Source organism: Lithobates pipiens, unplaced genomic scaffold (assembly GCF_037356315.1).
Source record: "Lithobates pipiens isolate NorthernLeopardFrog02 unplaced genomic scaffold, aLitPip1_a1.2 Scaffold_19, whole genome shotgun sequence".
NCBI classification, from domain to species: domain Eukaryota; kingdom Metazoa; phylum Chordata; class Amphibia; order Anura; family Ranidae; genus Lithobates; species Lithobates pipiens.
The window spans coordinates 119,338,797-119,352,371 of NW_027507764.1; positions in this window are offsets into that span (position 1 = coordinate 119,338,797).

Below are 13,575 nucleotides of genomic sequence, written 5' to 3' on the forward strand. Positions count from 1 at the left end.
TGCAACACAGAAAAGATTTGCTTCCATAGCGTGATACAGTATAAAACTTTTTAATCACACTTAAAAAACTCTCACATTGCACTCACATCAAAGGATGAATAAACACGCCAAATATGAAAAGATTCACAGCACTCTTGAGTAACCCATACTGAAGCATAGGTGGTCACGGCGGACCCAGGATATGCGGGAATGATGGATAGTCTCTCACCGCTCCTTAACTGTACCGCCAATTTACAGGGATCAATGTAAGATGTTCAGCATCCTATATGTATCTCTCTCATTCGCCTAGTAGCCAAAATCCGACATGTTTCGTCATAGAATTGACTTAATCATGGACCTGGTCACTAGGCAAGAGTCACATCTAGAGCGGTGTGGTGGAGGAGTGTAGATGTAATCTGCTGTTTATTCAAGAGACACTGGTTAAACGTTTGTTTCACTATTCCATTATTTGGATTATGATTTGAAGATTCAACGTATGGACTATAATTTTACTGGGATACATTATAGTCTCAGGAGCGTTTCACAGTGGTGTTTGTAACAATGTTGTTAGGAAGTGGACATTGCTTGATAGAACTTGAAACAATGCATTTGATTCTCGTTATTTGTTTATTTATTTATTTTTAGTGTTGAATAATATTTAGTCACAGGATATTATTTTTTTCAACAGATCGTATAAATTATCACTATTCATCTGGTGACATGCACTATATAATAATTTGTGTTAATTAATTTTGATACAAACTATTAATTAATTTTCTGTATGCTCGGGGCAGGGTTTGCACAGTGTAGTAACATTTAGTAATTCATGTTCACTGGACTGGGTCTATAATCTTTAATACTTTTGAATTCACTGGTGTGGATTTATATTTAGCGCTGCTTATCCTACTGTTTAGATAAGGAATATTGCACATATATTGTTTTTTTTTTTAAAGTGGCGGCTTAGTTTAAAGTTTTTTGTTTAGCGCTAGTGATGGCCGAACGGTTCGCCCGGCGGTCGTTTCGCGGCGAATTTCCGACTTTCGCCGTCCGCGGGTTCGAACGCCTTTTTCCGTCGTTCGCCCCGGCGGACTTACGTGTTTAATGTATACAAGAACTTTAACCTTTCGTGACACGTTTATCATGTGTTACAGGACAACCAATTGAGACATGACAGCTCATGGACACTTGGACATTCCCCCTAACCTATAAATACACCCGATCCGGTGGCCATTTTACATTCTTTCTTCTGTCACTGTAGGGAAAGGATCCTGTGTGGAGTAGGGACAGAGAAAACGCTAGCTATTTGGTACACAAAAGTTCTTTTCAGGACTGGTATAGGTGTTAGGTCAGCAGCCTGAGTTTCTTTTGTCAGTTTAGATAAAGGGACAGAGCGCTGTATGCTGCTATTTTAGGGACAGCTCAGCCAGATTAGTCTTTCTTCATCATCATCATCATCATCATCATTAGCTGTTACTATCAGGTCCACAAAAGAGCTGTTCCAGCTAATCGTTCCAGCCTACTCTTTTTTGCCAATTTGTATAGGGACAGGCAGGAAGCAGTGTGTCAGGCAGTGAGGATAATTTTAAAGACTTGCTGTTACTATTAGTTCCACAAAGGTTCTTTTCAGGACTGGTATCAGTGGTACGGTAATAGGCTTGTACACGTATAATATTCTTTCTTCCAAATATAGAAAGAATATTATACTTGACTGCTGCCCTTCTGCTGCAGTCTGCTAATCATTCACAACTCACTTGTTCCACAAAGCTCTTTATCAGGACTGGTAACTTGGTCTGTCTAGGGTGCTACGGTACATAGGCTTGGGTGCGGTACAGTCTGCTGTTCTGTAAGGACCGCTATCGGTCCACAATACATAGGGTTGCCGTGCACTACTGCTGACCGCTGCCCTATACTGCAGCAGTCCTTCAGCGGTATAGGGACTGACGCACAGTCTGCTAAACACTAATACACAACCTGCTTGGTCCACAAAAGTTCTTATAAGGACTGGTAACTTGGTATAGGGTGCTACGGTACATAGGCCTGAGTGCAGTACAGTCTGCTGTTCTGTAAGGACCGCTATCGGTCCACAATACATAGGGTTGCCGTGCACTACTGCTGACCGCTGCCCTATACTGCAGCAGTCCTTCATTGGTATAGGGACTGACGTACAGTCTGCTAATCACTAACACACAACCTGCTTGGTCCACAAAAGTTCTTATAAGGACTGGTAACTTGGTATAGGGTGCTACGGTACATAGGCCTGAGTGCAGTACAGTCTGCTGTTCTGTAAGGACCGCTATCGGTCCACAATACATAGGGTTGCCGTGCACTACTGCTGACCGCTGCCCTATACTGCAGCAGTCCTTCATTGGTATAGGGACTGACGTACAGTCTGCTAATCACTAACACACAACCTGCTTGGTCCACAAAAGTTCTTATAAGGACTGGTAACTTGGTATAGGGTGCTACGGTACATAGGCCTGAGTGCGTTACAGTCTGCTGTTCTGTAAGGACCGCTATCGGTCCACAATACATAGGGTTGCCGTGCACTACTGCTGACCGCTGCCCTATACTGCAGCAGTCCTTCAGCGGTATAGGGACTGACGCACAGTCTGCTAAACACTAACACACAACCTGCTTGGTCCACAAAAGTTTTTATAAGGACTGGTAACTTGGTATAGGGTGCTACGGTACATAGGCCTGAGTGCAGTACAGTCTGCTGTTCTGTAAGGACCGCTATCGGTCCACAATACATAGGGTTGCCGTGCACTACTGCTGACCGCTGCCCTATACTGCAGCAGTCCTTCATTGGTATAGGGACTGACGTACAGTCTGCTAATCACTAACACACAACCTGCTTGGTCCACAAAAGTTCTTATAAGGACTGGTAACTTGGTATAGGGTGCTACGGTACATAGGCCTGAGTGCGTTACAGTCTGCTGTTCTGTAAGGACCGCTATCGGTCCACAATACATAGGGTTGCCGTGCACTACTGCTGACCGCTGCCCTATACTGCAGCAGTCCTTCATTGGTATAGGGACTGACGTACAGTCTGCTAATCACTAACACACAACCTGCTTGTTCCACAAAAGTTCTTATAAGGACTGGTAACTTGGTATAGGGTGCTACGGTACATAGGCTTGAGTGCGGTACAGTCTGCTGTTCTGTAAGGACCGCTATCGGTCCACAATAGATAGGGTTGACGTGCACCACTGCTGACCGCTGCCCTATACTGCAGCAGTCCTTCAGCGGTATAGGGACTGACGTACAGTCTGCTAAACACTAATACACAACCTGCTTGGTCCACAAAAGTTCTTATAAGGACTGGTAACTTGGTATAGGGTGCTACGGTACATAGGCTTGAGTGCGGTACAGTCTGCTGTTCTGTAAGGACCGCTATCGGTCCACAATAGATAGGGTTGACGTGCACCACTGCTGACCGCTGCCCTATACTGCAGCAGTCCTTCAGCGGTATAGGGACTGACGTACAGTCTGCTAAACACTAATACACAACCTGCTTGGTCCACAAAAGTTCTTATAAGGACTGGTAACTTGGTATAGGGTGCTACGGTACATAGGCTTGAGTGCGGTACAGTCTGCTGTTCTGTAAGGACCGCTATCGGTCCACAATAGATAGGGTTGACGTGCACCACTGCTGACCGCTGCCCTATACTGCAGCAGTCCTTCAGCGGTATAGGGACTGACGTACAGTCTGCTAAACACTAATACACAACCTGCTTGGTCCACAAAAGTTCTTATAAGGACTGGTAACTTGGTATAGGGTGCTACGGTACATAGGCTTGAGTGCGGTACAGTCTGCTGTTCTGTAAGGACCGCTATCGGTCCACAATAGATAGGGTTGACGTGCACCACTGCTGACCGCTCACCTATACTGCAGCAGTCCTTCAGCGGTATAGGGACTGACGTACAGTCTGCTAATCACTAACACACAACCTGCTTGTTCCACAAAAGTTCTTATAAGGACTGGTAACTTGGTATAGGGTGCTACGGTACATAGGCTTGAGTGCGGTACAGTCTGCTGTTCTGTAAGGACCGCTATCGGTCCACAATAGATAGGGTTGACGTGCACCACTGCTGACCGCTGCCCTATACTGCAGCAGTCCTTCAGCGGTATAGGGACTGACGTACAGTCTGCTAAACACTAATACACAACCTGCTTGGTCCACAAAAGTTCTTATAAGGACTGGTAACTTGGTATAGGGTGCTACGGTACATAGGCTTGAGTGCGGTACAGTCTGCTGTTCTGTAAGGACCGCTATCGGTCCACAATAGATAGGGTTGACGTGCACCACTGCTGACCGCTGCCCTATACTGCAGCAGTCCTTCAGCGGTATAGGGACTGACGTACAGTCTGCTAAACACTAATACACAACCTGCTTGGTCCACAAAAGTTCTTATAAGGACTGGTAACTTGGTATAGGGTGCTACGGTACATAGGCTTGAGTGCGGTACAGTCTGCTGTTCTGTAAGGACCGCTATCGGTCCACAATAGATAGGGTTGACGTGCACCACTGCTGACCGCTCACCTATACTGCAGCAGTCCTTCAGCGGTATAGGGACTAAGAGTTTTGTCACAGGGTCATTTAAAAAATGACATGCAGAGGAAGAGGCAGGCCCTTCCGCAGGGGTGGTAGGGGTAGGGCAGGAGCAACAGGCTTGAGCCAAAGTGGGAAGTTGCAGAAGGTGCGTTCAATTACTTTAAAGGATGCACCAGACTTGGTTGAGTGGCTCGCTCAGCCTTACTCTTCTGCACCCTCCTCATCCTCTCGATCTGCACCCTCTTCTTCACTCTCTGCTATGTGCACCCCCAAAGACACTACCACCAACAACACGACCACCACCACCACCACCACATACCTTCCGCTTGAGTCACTGGAATTATTTTCCGATCCATATCAAGAGGACATTTCTGATGCGCAGCCACTCTTGGTATTGGATCAGGAAGAGGAGGTAGCAACAAGCGCTACTCAGCAGTCTGACGCCAGTACCCAGATCAGCCCAAGGAGGAGGTTGGTCCCCGGTGTTGCTGCCTACTCTACTTATAGCGGTGGGGAAGGTGACGTTGATGATGACGTGTCTAGTGATGTCACGTGGGTGCCCACAAGAGAGGAAGAGGAGGGGAGTTCAGAGGGAGATATGGACCAGCAGATAGGGAGGAGAAGCAGCAATGACTTACATTGCACAGCAGGGACAAAGCAGACTGCAAATGTATCAGGAGCGAGTCATCGACCATGTACGGTCACATCTGGCGCTCCCAGGACACCGGCACATGGCTCCGCAGTGTGGGCTTTTTTTAACGTGTCCGCTGCTGACAATAGCGTTGCCATCTGCAATCTTTGCAGTCAACGCGTTAGTCGCGGTAAGCCCAATACTCACCTAGGGACGACCGCCTTAAGAAGGCACATGAGCAGCCATCACCGAGCCCAGTGGGAGCAACGGAACACACAAAGCCACACTGCAGGCTCTCACCGTCCAGCCTCGTCTTCTACTTCTCCTTCTCCTCTCTCCTCACAATTGTCCTCCACTCCACCTTCCATCACGCCAAGCTCACATTTTTCTGCAAAAAGGCAGGCTTCCGTGGGCCTAATGTTTGAGCGTAAAAAAATGATGACGCCGGATAACCCTCTTGCCCAACGGTTGGCGGCTGGCTTGTCAGAACTCATAGCCCGCCAACTACTGCCATATAAACTGGTGGACTCGGAGGCCTTTCGCAAATTTGTGGCCATTGGAACACCACAATGGAAGGTCCCAGGAAGGAAGTATTTCTCAGAGAAGGGCATCCCAGAGCTATATGGCCATGTTCAGCGGCAAGTGAATGTATCTCTGGCACACAGTGTCGGTGCCAAGATACATCTGACCACAGACACGTGGTCTAGCAAACACGGGCAGGGAAGGTATATCAGTTTTACTGCCCACTGGGTGAACCTTCTGACGGCCGTCAAGCATGTAACCCGTGGCACCCGTGTAGATTTGGTTTTACCGCCACGGATTGCATGCAGGCCTGACTCTTCTTCTCCTCCTCCTACTCCATCCTCCTCCCTCTCCTCCTCAGCTGCCTCCTCCTTTTCCGCTGCTAGCGTCTCTTCCACTGCACCGCCCAAGCTCCCCAGAACCTATTCCACATGCCAGGTGAGACGTTGCCATGCCGTGCTGCGTCTGTTGTGCCTGGAAGCAAAGAGCCACACTGGCCCGGCACTCCTTTCAGCTTTGCGTTCACAGGCAGATGAGTGGCTAACACCGCTCAATTTGACAGTTGGTAAAGTGGTGTGTGACAACGGTGCCAATCTGCTTAGCGCATTGAAACAGGGCAAAATCACGCACGTGCCGTGCATGGCACACGTCTTAAACTTGGTCGTGCAGCGATTCCTTGTCAAATACCCTGGGGTCCAGGACATCTTGCGGCAGGCAAGGAAAATCTCGGCCCATTTCAGAAGATCTTACACGGCCATGGCTCGCCTTGCTGACATTCAGCGGCGACACCATCTGCCGGTCAGACGTCTTATTTGCGATTGCCCGACGCGATGGAACTCAACCTTCTATATGCTTGATAGGCTGCTCCAGCAGAAACGTGCAGTTAACGTCTACCTGTATGAACTCTGCGAAAGAAACGGTTCTGGGGAGCTGGGTTTTTTTTCACCGCGCCAGTGGCTGCTCATGCGCGACACATGCAGACTTCTGCGGCCATTTGAGGAGATCACCAAACTGGTCAGTCGCAGCCATGGCGCCATCAGTGACATGGTACCTTATGCCTTCTTTCTGGAGCGTGCATTGCGTCGTGTCATTGATCAGGCTGTGGAGGAGCAGGAGCGGGAAGATGAGGAAGTCGCAATGCTGGATGAATTCCCAGGGGGGGCTACTCTATCTGAGACAAGTCAACAACAGGAGTCTGATGAGGAGTCAGAGGAGGATGGTGCCGGGGCGGATGAGCAGGAGCAAGAAGAGCATGCTTTAAACCTTTCTGGGATCCCTGTTGTGCGAGGATGGGGAGAGGAGAATGAAGAGGACGACATTATCCTGGATGATGAGCAGGAGCCAGGCCACCACACCGCTTCCACTTTAGTGCAAATGGGGGCCTTCATGCTCCAGTGTTTTAATAGGGACCCCCGTATAAAAAGCATGAGGGTCAAGGACCAGTACTGGGTGGCAACGTACTTAGACCCCCGGTACAAACACAAAATGGCGGAAATGTTACCGCCGTCGCAGAGGGCTGTCAGAATGCAGCACTTCCAGGCCTTGCTTCGAGAAATGCTGCATTCTGCTTTTGCGTGCGCTGGCAGAGGAGCAATTCCCACTCCCAGAGAAGGATTTGCGGGTACCAATCCAACAGCGCCTGCAAGAAGAGGCCGGTTTGAAGATGTGTTGGTGACTTCGGATATGAGGTCATTCTTTCAGCCGACCCATCGACAGGTGTCATCCGGATCCAGCATCAGGGAACGCCTAGACCGTCAGGTGTCCGACTACATTGGGTTAACGGCCGATGTGGACGCTCTGAGGAGTGATGAACCCCTAGACTACTGGGTGGGCAGGCTTGACCTCTGGCCAGAGCTTGCCCAATTTGCAATCGAACTGTTGGCTTGCCCCTCATCCAGTGTCCTGTCCGAAAGGACGTTCAGCGCAGCAGGGGGGATTGTGACCGATAAGCGTACTCGCCTAGCTCACCACAGTGTTAACTACCTCACATTTCTAAAAATGAATGAGGCATGGATCTCGGAGGAATTCAACACATGTGATCAGTAGACCATGTATATGTCTATAAACAATTTTTGGAATCAAGCACACAGACCTTCTTAATTCATTTGGCTCACTTCCCTGACCCAAAAAAGCACACCGTACTATATGCCCCTACCCTCCTCTTTGAAGAGGTTGAGCGGTGTCATATTTCTACTGGGGCTGCTTATTATGAGGGGTTCCCACCATCCCTGTGCTGTGCTGACTTCCTCCTGGGTGTTCTTATTATGAGGGGCTCCCACCATCCCTGTGCTGTGCTGACTTCCTCCTGGGGGTTCTTATTATGAGGGGATCACACCATCCCTGTGCTGTGCTGACTTCCTCCTGGGGCTGCTTACGGTGCTGCTGTCAGCGCTGTATGTCACGGAGCTGCTGTCAGCGCTGTATGTCACGGAGCTGCTGTCAGCGCTGTATGTCACGGAGCTGCTGTCAGCGCTGTATGTCACGGAGCTGCTGTCAGCGCTGTATGTCACGGAGCTGCTGTCAGCGCTGTATGTCACGGAGCTGCTGTCAGCGCTGTATGTCACGGAGCTGCTGTCAGCGCTGTATGTCACGGAGCTGCTGTCAGCGCTGTATGTCACGGAGCTGCTGTCAGCGCTGTATGTCACGGAGCTGCTGTCAGCGCTGTATGTCACGGTGCTGCTGTCAGCGCTGTATGTCACGGAGCTGCTGTCAGCGCTGTATGTCACGGAGCTGCTGTCAGTGCTGTATGTCACGGAGCTGCTGTCAGCGCTGTATGTCACGGAGCTGCTGTCAGCGCTGTATGTCACGGAGCTGCTGTCAGCGCTGTATGTCACGGTGCTGCTGTCAGCGCTGTATGTCACGGAGCTGCTGTCAGCGCTGTATGTCACGGAGCTGCTGTCAGCGCTGTATGTCACGGAGCTGCTGTCAGCGCTGTATGTCACGGAGCTGCTGTCAGCGCTGTATGTCACGGAGCTGCTGTCAGCGCTGTATGTCACGGTGCTGATGTCAGTGCTCTGTATTACGGTGCTGCTGTCAGTGCTCTGTATCTCCTGCACCCTCTTGTTTGCCTACCCTGGTCCCTGACCTTCCCTCTCCTCCATTGCCTTCATTAGCTCCATAGTCCTGAATTGTCAGAACAATTTCCCAAATAAAAAAAAAATGCTTGTAGTTATCGATCCCAAATTCACCTCATACATGTATTATGCTATTGTCCAGGTGGTGGGACTACGTGCTACCCCCTAATAATTACCCCGTGGCCGCAAATTCGACCTAAAGGTTTGCGAAATTCGCCTCCCATTGAAGTCAATGGAGCCCGCGGCGAACGGTCGTTTTCGCGAACGTTTGTGTCCGTTCGCGTTTCGCGTTCGCGAAACGTCCCGTCGGAAGTTCGTCCATCACTATTTAGCGCAGTGGTGATACACAATAGATGGGGGAAAGAGTAAGTGTATCCTTGTTTTACATATTATTTATATAACCACCTGCTGCTATGGATGCTATCAGGATCTGTCGAACAGACAGATCAACCCTGACAACATCTTCTCAACTAATTGTGAGATGAGTGAAGGGGAGTTAGATATATCAGGGATTTTTTAAATAAAATCTTGATCACCTGCTAGAACAGTAGGCTTAAACATGGTGGGATGTTTTGACCTCTGTTACTATCAGAAGGAAGGGTTAATGTTTGTTATGGTACCCCTGTGGATTGGTTTATGTGGGTCGCACCAAACGGATGTTAGGAGTGCGAATCTCTGAACATCTAGGAAACACCCGGAAGGGGTTCCAGTACCATGGTGTGTCATTGCACTTTGAGGAACACCACTAGTAGGATTTTGTATATATGTGTGTTGCATGCGCACTGCAAGCAGTGTGATCACACATATATAAATGTATGTAATTTTATATATATATATTTTTTTAATATTTTTATATAGTTTTGTAATTTTAGTTTAAATAGGACTAGTGACTTAATTAGTGATATATACATGTGGGTTAATACAGGTATATTTGCCTGCACACTGGCATGATCCATGTAAATGGGTCAGATGTTATTAAGTCATAAGGCATTTTTTGAATGCATTAATTATATTTGACTTATGTGTGGCATCCAGTTCTCCTGAATGGAGATATAGATATCAATAAAACCCATTTCCAATTTGTTTATTTTAAGTCTGCAGGTCACCCCTCTTCTCCAATGCATGTAGCATCTGATATAGGATAGTAATAGAAATTGGGGGAGATAGGACGCTATATATGTTGATGCAGATTGATATGTTAAGAGCGACTCCCCTTGTGGAAATTCTCTGCTACTATTCACTATCAATATCTATATAGAGTATTAATCTACGTTTACTTTTGTGCAATTGAGTTTTAGATTGTTGGAATGATATTTACATATAATCTTGAAAAGCTTGTTAGATTGCATCATGGATTGACTCTGTATTAATGAGCGGTGTGAACTGAAGCATTGATGGAATTGGGGACACAGGTGATGCGCATGTGTGGTGATTATACACCGCCCATTGAGAGCAGTTTGGGGAAAATATAAGTCAGTTTGTCTTGCCTAGTGACCAGGTCCATGATTAAGTCAATTCTATGACGAAACATGTCGGATTTTGGCTACTAGGCGAATGAGAGAGATACATATAGGATGCTGAACATCTTACATTGATCCCTGTAAATTGGCGGTACAGTTAAGGAGCGGTGAGAGACTATCCATCATTCCCGCATATCCTGGGTCCGCCGTGACCACCTATGCTTCAGTATGGGTTACTCAAGAGTGCTGTGAATCTTTTCATATTTGGCGTGTTTATTCATCCTTTGATGTGAGTGCAATGTGAGAGTTTTTTAAGTGTGATTAAAAAGTTTTATACTGTATCACGCTATGGAAGCAAATCTTTTCTGTGTTGCATGAGAATATCTATGGGAACAGCCGTGACACCTATGGAAACATTCGTGGCGGCTATGAGAACAGCCATGGCATTAGCCCTGCATTCTGGAGTGGAAACCTGGATACCCCATTTAAACCCTGTAAAGGAAAAAGCACATCCAGCCAAACACGAAAGTGTGAGGCATATACAGCTGGTGAGTGTAATCACATAAGGGGAAAGGAGTCACATCTAGAGCGGTGTGGTGGAGGAGTGTAGATGTAATCTGCTGTTTATTCAAGAGACACTGGTTAAACGTTTGTTTCACTATTCCATTATTTGGATTATGATTTGAAGATTCAACGTATGGACTATAATTTTACTGGGATACATTATAGTTTCAGGAGCGTTTCACAGTGGTGTTTGTAACAATGTTGTTAGGAAGTGGACATTGCTTGATAGAACTTGAAACAATGCATTTGATTCTCGTTATTTGTTTATTTATTTATTTTTAGTGTTGAATAATATTTAGTCACAGGATATTATTTTTTTCAACAGATCGTATAAATTATCACTATTCATCTGGTGACATGCACTATATAATAATTTGTGTTAATTAATTTTGATACAAACTATTAATTAATTTTCTGTATGCTCGGGGCAGGGTTTGCACAGTGTAGTAACATTTAGTAATTCATGTTCACTGGACTGGGTCTATAATCTTTAATACTTTTGAATTCACTGGTGTGGATTTATATTTAGCGCTGCTTATCCTACTTTTTAGATAAGGAATATTGCACATATGCCTGTAATCAACTCGGTGACAAGGGTAAACATGCGCAGATCTCCGGAAGTCACCCTCTTTCACAAAGTACCAGTTGAAATACCCAAAAAAGCGGTAAAATTGATTAATTATATATTGCTGGCGACAAGAATTACAATCGCAAGACACTGGAGACATTCGATGATCCCTCTTGACCAGGTTAAAAGCAAACTCAATTGGATTATGATCAATGATAAGTTCACTCATATTCTCTGTAATAAAGTCAAAAAATGTAACAAAATATGGGACCCATGGATTGATTACATCTCGACTCCATAAACAAACTGCAAGATGACCCTCTTTCTTCTCTCCTCTTCTTACTCCCTCGTTTCTTTCTTTCTTCTCTCCTCTCCCCTTTTTTTTTTACTTTTGTTTTTCTTTTTTTTTTTCTATAGAAATTTCATACACAATGCAGATGATTACATATAAGGTCTCCCACGACCGTGGGTCCTAAGGGTGTTCCTAAACCTACAGCCGGGACCCCCAAGACCCTGGGTCTACAGGGTGCTAATACCTCAATACCATAAATAATAACATTAACATTTTCACTCCAGCAGTATATAATGAGTTTGGAAATTGTAGAGAAATGCTTAACTAATGCATTAGAAATGTAACTACACCCATTTGATTTTAGATGACTAAAATGAGTTTTAGTCGACTAAAATGACTTTAATCGTCTAAAATGTACTGGAGATTTTAGTAGACTAAAATGTCCTGGAAATTTAGTCGACTAAATACAACTAAAACTAAACAATTGCAGAAGACTAAAATGGAACTAAAACTAAAATGCCCTTTTAGTCCTAAGACAAATGCTGCATACACACGACCGGACTTTTCGACGGACTAGTTCCGACGGTCTTCCCGACGGACTTTCGGCGGAGTTCCGACGGACTTTCCAAACAAATGGACTTGGCCACACACAAGCACACCAAAGTCCGATGGATTTAAACATGATGACGTACGACTGGACTAGAATAAGGAAGTTCATAGCAAGTATCCAATAGCTGCCCTAGCATAGCGTCCATCAGATTAGCATACAGACGAACTGATTTTTCGACCGGACTCGAGTCCGTCGGAAAGATTTGAAACGTGTTTTATTTCTAGGTCCATCTGACTTTTAGGGAAAAAAAGTCAGCTGGAGCCCATGCACGATCGTAATATCTGATGGATTCGTTCCGTCGGACCTAGTCCGTCAAAGTCCGGTTGTGTGCACGCGGCATAAGACTAAAACTAAATCGAGATTTGTTGCCAAAATGAACGCTGGGCAATACTAATGACTAGTCATTTACCCTCTATCTGCCTTTTTTGGTGCAGGTCAGTTTCTCTTTAAGGGACCACAAATTCAGGTGGTCCCCTAGTTACAAAACATCTGACTTGCAAATGACTCCTACATACAAATGGAAGGAGACAACAGGAAGTGAGAAGAAATCTACCCCTAGGAAATTATATTATGGGAAAAAGGTGTCTCCACTGATGCTTTATCACCAAGGATTGTTTCCACAATAACCCAAAATTTTCAAAATCCAATTGACATTGGGACAGAAAGGGAGGTGAAATCTCAAGACCCTATCTTGTTTGTAACCCGGGGACCGCCTGTACCAGAAAATAGTGGAACTTTTAAAACAACTCTGGGACTGAATGAATAAAAAGTAAACTAAAAGTATAGCAGTATAACTTTGAGGATCCCCACACATTTCATGAAATGTTCGCTTTCTTGCAGAGTTATATCCTCCAGTAAAATCTTCCGCATTTGACACTTCAAGGTGTTTGGATGCCTGCGTCTTTTCCCTGCAAGATGTAGCTCCATAGAAGATTCTACCTGCAGGTGCAGCTCTGCAAGAGAGCAAAGATTCCATTGACTGGTGGTAGCACTTCTAAGATTTATTATTGTACTTTTAAAAGCTATTTGTTTTTTTGTTTTTTTTCATATTGTGCCTTCATGCGGGCAGGGTCATAGGCCAGTTATGCCATTTTCTAACCACCTGCTGTGAACACTTGCAAGCTGCGTACAACATAGAGTACGTTTAGGCTTAAAAAATCAGTGTCCTGTCTGTCTGTTTCAAGCTGCTATATTACACGTTTCTAACAAGCTCGCAAAGGTGTCTAAACTATATAAAATGAATTTTATGCAAATTTGTTAGGCAAATTTTTTACTGCTGTGCTCATTAGAAGTCCTATAGCTTGCTTGCTATATTTCGC